The sequence below is a fragment of the Triticum aestivum genome, chromosome 2B (assembly GCF_018294505.1).
Source record: "Triticum aestivum cultivar Chinese Spring chromosome 2B, IWGSC CS RefSeq v2.1, whole genome shotgun sequence".
Taxonomy (NCBI): Eukaryota; Viridiplantae; Streptophyta; class Magnoliopsida; order Poales; family Poaceae; genus Triticum; species Triticum aestivum.
In genome coordinates this window covers 516,252,398-516,260,720 of record NC_057798.1, presented here as the reverse complement: position 1 = coordinate 516,260,720, position 8,323 = coordinate 516,252,398, and the positions used below count along the sequence as shown (strand labels likewise).

General features: G+C 46.7%; 1 pseudogene across 1 annotated transcript; it reads left to right on the top strand.

Annotated features, from left to right (window-relative positions):
• The first annotated feature begins 4,203 nt into the window (after window positions 1-4,203).
• On the top strand, window positions 4,204-6,009 carry LOC123045759 (probable aldo-keto reductase 3; annotated as a pseudogene). Its single transcript, XR_006421580.1, has 5 exons — window positions 4,204-4,472; window positions 4,589-4,780; window positions 4,886-5,058; window positions 5,233-5,335; window positions 5,432-6,009. The product of XR_006421580.1 is annotated as a probable aldo-keto reductase 3 (transcript).
• The last annotated feature ends 2,314 nt before the right edge of the window (window positions 6,010-8,323 follow it).

Sequence of the window (8,323 nt, the reverse complement as noted above, 5' to 3'; positions counted from 1 at the left end):
CGGAATTACTAACAAATATCACTATAAAGTTGATTGCTTCAATGATGTTTTTGATTGGCTAGTTCAGGAGCTTGATAGTATCAGTGAGACATCCCCTAATGCTTTTTTGGTCAGCGTCTTTGAGTCCACGAGACTCATTTAATGGTTTCAATTTGGGAAATCTTATGATCCTGGCTAACATATACCCTCAAGATTCTGATTTTGGGGATTTTAGGCATCTTGATAATGATCTATGGCTCTATTGCTGATGTGTACATAGATAATAGTTGTTCCAGCATAGCAACAATCATCGAGCTTTAAAAAAATGGTGCGGATAAATAGGCTATGTATCCTTTGTTTTATCGGTTGTTGAAACTAGTGATTGTGTTGCCTATTTTGCTACCTCTACAGTTGAGAGGTGCTTTCATTACTGAAATAGGTCAAAACTTACTCGCACAATTGCCTCAATGATGATAGCTTGAGTGATGATGCTATTTGTTATGTGAAGAAAGAAGAAATGAAAAAAGTCAGCAGTGATCAAGTGGATGACTATTTCAAGGCTCGGAGGAAAAGAATATACTAAAGGTAAAATTTAAAATTTTAGCAAATTTAAGTACTTTGATTTGGGCATTTTACTATGTTCTATTTTAAAATTAAATTTTATTTTTTTATTTTGTAGGTTACTGAACCTTAATGCCTAATGACGTGTTTTGGAATTTGAGAGTGCAAGACTTCTTTTCAAGTAATTATGTCCTTTTCTTGTAGCATTATATTAAGTAGTTTGGTTGTTGCATTTTGTTTTTATAAATCGATTTCTATTATGTTAGGTAATCCATGTTACAATTTGTGAAACACGCCTTTATTTAATGTATTGTTATTTGGTAATATTATGCCATAGTTAAGTGGTGCATCGGGGTAGCATGAGCTCCAGCTCCGCCCCTGATCGTGGCTTAGTTTTTTTCATGGATTTGCTATTCCTCAGACAACAAAGGATAAAATTTGTATCGTTCAATTTCTGGAGACATACAACGCAGAGCTCCGAGGTCGAGATGGGGGTGAAGCGTCATGCGGCGGCATCTCTGGCAAGGCCAATCCGGGACGGTGTCGCTTGTGCAGGCGAGGGTGAGGTTTGGGTGGGAGAACTTTTTATTTTGACTGCTGCTAGGATTGACGGCAACCGAGTTCGAGATAGGGACACCATGATTGACCATGGTGCCCCCTGCGCGGGCTCACTGTGACCACGTGTGATACGACGTGGGTGTGTGAGGAGAGAAACAACTGGAGAAGAAACAAGATGAGCCAACCGTTGGATTGAAGTTGAATAATCCAATGGCTCGGGCCTATCGACTGAAACCCCTATTATAATGGAATAAAACTATTTTCATATCGCAATAATAATAATAAATAGGTGGTATGTTGCCTTTTTTAGATGAGGTGGTATCTTGACCTGACTGAATGTTATCCGAATGAGCGCTATCACAAGATGCCGCAACCCTTGGACTACTTTACCTAAAAATATGGGCGCTCATAGGCGCTGGTGCGCCGGCCCAAATTTGGGCCGGTCGCACCATAGACGTTGGATGCGAGCCGCCCGGGCCGTTCGATCCAAAAAAACGATTCATCCCTATCCCTATCTTCTTCTTCCTCGTGCGTGCCGAGCCTCCTCTCACATCCTGTTGAAGAACCGCGCCGCCCCCCGCGTTCTTCGCGCTCGTCGCCCGCCCCTGCGCTAGTCGCTTGCCTCCGCGCTCGTCGCTCCTGGTCGCCACGCTCATCGCTCGCCGCCGTGCTCGTTGCGCTCGTCGCTCCTGGTCGCCGCCTATTGTAGCAAAAATGCGTCGCCGTCGCCGTAGTCGTCGCCGGTTGTAGCTCGCCGTGAAGGATCGCAACAAATTGAGTCGCTGGTTGTAGCAAACAACGCCGCTGGTTCCGGCAAAAATGACATCATCGCAGGTTCCAGCATTTTGGTTGAAGCTTCCTCTCTGATAGAAGCTTTTTCATCTGCGGGATGAAGCTTTTTTTTAAACGGCTACAACTTTTCATGTGTTCCTAAAAACTGATTGAAACTTTTGTAGTGGCTGGCTGAAGATTTTCAATCTCTGGTAGAAGCTTTTTCATCTGCGGAATGAAGCTATTGATGCTCGTTGAACGGAATTACGTCGACAACGCCCACCAGTCAATCAACACCGTTGAATGGATGTAGCAAAAAACCTCGCCGGTCGTAGGAAAACACGACTGTAGCAAAATCGCCATCGTCGCCGTCGCGAGGTTACAACTCCACCTTGATGAATGTAGCAAAAATCTTCGCCGGTAGTAGCAAAAACCGATTACGGTTGCAGCAAATCGCCGTGCCGCCGTTGCGAGGTTCAGCTCCGCCTTGATGGATGTAGCAAAAAACTTCGTCGGTAGTAGCAAAAACAAACTATGGTTGAAACTTTAATATATACTGTTGAAACATCTATGTCAATAGTTGCAATTCTTTTCCACTTGCGCGGTGTCGGCCGTCGCTCGTCGCACCGCTTGGCTTGCAGGTCGCAGCATCTGGTCCTGGCCCCCATCACGCACGGCTATGGGGACGAGTTTGCAGCAAAAAGCAGGGGCAAGCCCAGTTCAATTCAAGGGTATTCAAGTATTCAGTTGAATACCCATTATATTTGCCAAGAAAATATGTATATATAATGTATACCATGTGTATGTATGGGGAAAAATGAAAAGGATACAGGACAACAGGCTAGCTAACGATTTCAACCCAAAAACGAAGACTAGCCCACACCCCGACATGGCCCAAGTGGCCCCAATCGCTGTAGCACGCAGGGCCTGATGCACGAGCCACAGATCCATCGATAGGATAGCGCACAAGAAACCGACGCCTCCCATCCCCAATTCTGTTCGCACTCAAAGCGGTAGGGCACGGCTGCTGGGCTGGTCGCCATCGCCTGATCGCACGCACGCAAGGCGGCACAGGCAGGCGGGATGCGCGACCCAGGCATCCGACGGCAGCCATCTGTTGGTCTTTCTTGTCTCGATCCATCCTTAATCCATCTCTACAGTCGACATTAGTGGGCATTGCATTGCCGCATCGAAGGCTCGCTCGATCTGATAAATAATTCGATGCATTTGGGTAGATAATTCGAGATGTTCGTGTATCTTAATACATTTTTATCCTCCGATTTTAAAATTGTCATTTGTTTTCTTGTTTCGAATCTCACCTTAGTTGTGTTAAATTTATGTATCATTACAGGCACTAGACGCATCAATTGCCGAGTAGGCCGGCCGGCAATGCTACACGTACAAACGATTTACAGGCTTTTACAGGATGGTTAACTTTGATTGGTCAATAGGTGAGCGGGGCGGCCTACCCCCCTGAAAATCAGGGGGAGGGGAGAGATTTGTGATTGGTTGTTAGATGGAAGGAGCGTGTAAAAGCGTGTAAATCTTTGTATGTCTAGCATTTTTGATAGGCCGGCTGTGCGAGCCTCGTCGAACACCAACTGTAATATGCATACACCAATAAGTTTATTTGGCTACTTGGTTATTTTTAAGTGTATCTCAATTTGTAATTTCTTTGCAGTGAATTATAAATTGTTTAGGCATGAGAATTTGAATTTTCCACATGAAATATGGTGATATATGGTTATACACGGCAAAAAAAAGGCTTTAAGGTTTGGAAAAATTGCCTTTGAAATTTTGAATACACACTCATCAAATCCTGGGCCCGCCCCTGGCAAAAAGGGCATGTGATTGGGTTTCTGTGCTGGTTTGCAGCGGCCACGAGGGAGCGCACGGCTGCACACGAGGCTGTTGGTGCTCGCCGGGGAAAGAGGATAGGAGGTGGTCGGTTGAGGTGGAAGGAAGAAGATAAGACAAAGAAAAAAAAACATAGGAGGCGTGGGATAGACGCACGATCCCTATAGGTTGATCGAGCGCACATGACGTGACCAGCCGAATCGTTCGGCCGGCACGCCGTTTTGAAACGTTTTCCTAAAAATATTTGCCTGGACTGAATTGTTTGACAAAAAAAAATGGTCACGCATCAGTGGGTAAATTAAGTTTGGGCGCCCTACGTACGCGGTGACGCTCTAGTTTGGCAGTTCATTCAAACCCGCAGCCTGGTGACGTACTGCATGACGCGCTGCACGGCACTATTTTTTTTCGAAACGGAGTGCACCGCACTATAAATTGCACCGCAGCATTGCACTGAAAGCTCCAGACCTACTTACTCATTCACCAATCATCAGTTCATCACACACGCAGCGTAGGCACGAACGACATGGCTGCTGCTCCGGTGGTTCTGCCGCGCATGAAGCTGGGCTCGCAGGGGCTGGAGGTCTCGGCGCAGGGCCTCGGCTGCATGGGCATGTCCGCTGTCTACGGCGAGCGCAAGCCCGAGCAGCATGATCGCGCTCCTCCGCCACGCCGTCGCCGCCGGCGTCACCTTCCTCGACACCTCCGACATCTACGGCCCCCACACCAACGAACTCTTACTCGGCAAGGTTACCTTAGTACAGCCACCCGACGTGTTCCTTGGCTCCTTGCAAGGAGTAGTTGCCATATCATTCGCACGCGAATGTCAGTCTGACCGCCCAGAGTTCTCCGTGTAATGAAGCAGGCGCTGCAGGGAGGGGTGAGGGAGCAGGTCCAGTTGGCCACGAAATTTGGCATCACGGCCACCTGGGAGGTCCACGGCGACCCGGCGTACGTGCGGGCGGCGTGCGAGGGCAGCCTTGCTCGGCTCGGCGTCGACTGCATCGACCTCTACTACCAGCACCGCATCTACAAGAATGTCCCCGTCGAGATCACGGTCAGTACCTACTACGTAGCACTCGTTCAACTTCGTTTCATTTATACAGATTGAGGGTTTGTAGGTATTGGCCACTCTACGTCCTTGACTTCCGTATGCATGTAGATGGGTGAGATCAAGAAACTAGTCCAAGAAGGAAAGGTGAAATACGTTGGGTTGTCGGAAGCCTCCGCGTCCACAATAAGAAGGGCACACGCTGTTCATCCCATCACCGCTGTTCAGCTGGAGTGGTCTCTGTGGTCAAGAGATGTCGAAGAAGATATAATCCCAACTTGCAGGTATTTGCAATGACTACAAACCTACTTTTTCGCAATTTCTTTTCAAAATCAGCTTCATATGTAATACCCCTCCGATCCAAATTAATTGTCGCAGCCCTAGTACAACTTTGTCGTATCATAAAACGCCTCCTTATGTAGTCCTAGAAAGAACTTACAAATTGTTTTCTGCTTCAGAGAACTTGGCATTGGAATTGTGGCGTACAGTACACTAGGCAGAGGTTTTCTATCCACTGGACCTAAACTAGTGAACATGTTACGGGAGGACGATTTCCGCAAGGTAAATGAACCACCCATGATACTTCTTCATGCGGTTAGCTATCTTACTTTTCTCCTTTCTCCCTTTTCTAACAAATGCATCCCAATGCGTTTTTAGAATCTCCCAAGATTTCAACCCGAGAACATGGAGAAGAACGCGGCGATATTCGAGCGCGTGAGCGAGATGGCTGCGAGGAAGGGTTGCACGTCGTCCCAGCTTGCGTTGGCTTGGGTTCACCACCAGGGAGGCGATGTGTGCCCCATACCCGGCACGACGAAAGTTGAGAATTTCAATCAGAACCTGATAGCGCTGTCTGTGGAGCTCACGGCTGAGGAGATGGCTGAGCTCGAGTCCTACGCTGCCATGGATGCGGTCCAAGGTGATCGGTACCACAACACGTTCCTCAACACCTGGAAGGACTCCGAGACCCCTCCCCTATCATCTTGGAAAGCCACTTAATTGGGTATTATAGGAATCAATCACTATGCTGATGCTTCGTATCACTGCTTTGAAATAGTTGCAAATCAAATAATTTCATGAGCACTCCGTGCATGGATGGAATCATGGAACCACCAGTTTTTTGCTAATGTAGCACAATTCCTGCCCATGAGTGTTGAACCTTTTATTATGCCTACAAGGATGTATCCCCTGAGTGTTGAACTTTTTGGCAAGGCTATAAAGGACCTTTTGTAACACATTTCCATCCTAAAAACCATTTAGAATTCCAACCTCATGTGAAGATTGTGGTAAGCGTCGGACCTCCGTACAGGGGCCGAGTTACATCAATTGTTGCACCTTCGGCATACATTGGTTGTTACATCAATTGTTACACACACAAGGAATAGAAATAAACAGAAGATTACAACATAGTAAATCTATCTGCCTAATAAGCACATGCTTCGTGCACCCTGATGCAAGTCTTCTGGAAGCCTCTAGAGTCCTTTGCATACTTCGGCCTACGGCGGCGACGTCACTGTGGATTGTGATGACTACCAAAAGGTCTTCGTGAGGGTTACTCTCTCAAGATCTGGTGGTTGCCTTCGGTTGTGAGATGCAATTTATGGACGACGACTTGATGCACAAGGTATGCTTATGCAGTGGCGCCGATCGATTTTCTAGCCCAACTGCTAGGATTGCGGAAAAGTGATGGCGACAACCCATGATTTGCTCTGATGGTGGTACTTCTCGAGTACCCAGTTTTGAGCTTCAGGGTGAAAAACCTAGGTCTGAACCGAGTTGGTTGTACATGACAATGACGATGTTTTCGTGTCATTATTTTATTGAAGACATTGCTCGGATATGCTCAGACTGGTTCTTTCGGGCAAAAATCTAGACGCTAGCCTTTGGTGGTCGGAATAGGTGACCGAGGTATTGTTGAATAACCTCGCTGTCCTTGTGGTGCCATGAGATGGTTAGTGCAGATATGATCATTATTGTAGTTTGTTGATTCTGGATTTGATCACTTTGGGGTTTTGGTTTTCTTTCTCGCTTAGACATGACTTTCATTTATGTGACTTTGCTAATCGCTGCACCAATGAACTATCATGGCTGAGCCCATAGATGATGTCAAGAAGCTACTTGATGATATGCAAGGGAACCATGCCCATTAACATGTTGAAAAACTACCACTAAAAAAGTCAATGCAGTTGAAGAAAACAACACGGAGTTGACAACTAAGCTTGATGAACTCATCTCCGTCATGAAAGGTAAAGAAGAGGTAACGTAAATGCCATCACCGATGAAGAAGTCGATGATGCTAATTTCATTGCTTGCAATAGCTATAATCCAAAATGAAAAATAACGGATATGCTCCAAAATATACGCGGTGACGCTCTGGTCTAGTTTAAAATTTGACATACGCAATGGCTGGGTATATAGCGTTTGGACAGAAAGACGCTTACAAAGTCGGTTTATAGGGAGGCGCTTGTTCTAACAGACGTACATAGCATATGGACAAGGCTTCACAAAGCAACTGGTGGTAGGCAGTTATGTTAAAGACAATATTAACTGCCTATCTAGCCTAAAATGGCGCTAACTATTCCTAACAAAACTATGATGATTTTCTATCAGAAGAGGAAACAACAATGTCCTGAGCGAGATAACTTGGCTTTTTTTTTCGAGAGTACACCAATGGCATACCATATTTTTATAGAAGAAAGAAAGCATAATTACAAGAAGTGTGGCTCGAGTGCGCACACACGGCCACACGGACACACCACCAACACCACCTAGCACACCTAATCTAATTTCTCACAAAATGTTGTAAGCCACCAACACCACCACTTGCTTGCCTCCACTCGGCTACCTCACCAAGGATCATAGTGGCAAGCTCCCTAGCATCCTTTTGTTGATCAGTTCTATTAAAAACCCTAGCATTGCGTTGCTTCCAAAGAGCCCACATGCCCGCAATGATCAACGTGTCGAACCCTCGCTTGTCATCCTTGTGGAATTGTTTTCTCTCTCGCAACCACCAATCAAGGGACGTATCGTCAGGTAGACGATCCTGCATGTTGATTCGGAGCGTGTCCCAAATAAGGAACCAAACCTCACGCGCATATCCGCAAGTCGACAGAATGTGATCTACGTTGTCCTCATCTTGCAAGCACGTGTAGCAAGCTGATGGCTCATCCTGCAGGCCGTGTCTTGCGCGGCGATCGGAAGTCCAGAGCCTATACTGCATCGCTAGCCAAGCGAAAATCTTGCACTTGAGCGGGGCCCAGCTCCTTCACACACACGCGCCCATAGGCGATCTTGGCAGCCCAAAGCATAAGCTGGCATAGATATCGCGAGCCGAGTACTGACCCGTAGCCGTGCAAGTCCAGGTGAACCCGTCCTCTTGGTCCTGATTTCTCTCCACCGTTGTGATCGCATGGCAAAGATGCACAAACTGCAATTGTGCCATGAAGGAAGTAATCTGACAGTCCCCTTGCCATCTATCATTGGTCAGCGCCTGTTGCACAGTCCTAGAATTTGCCACCCTCGACTGCACAGTGTCTTGCAACAGGGGAG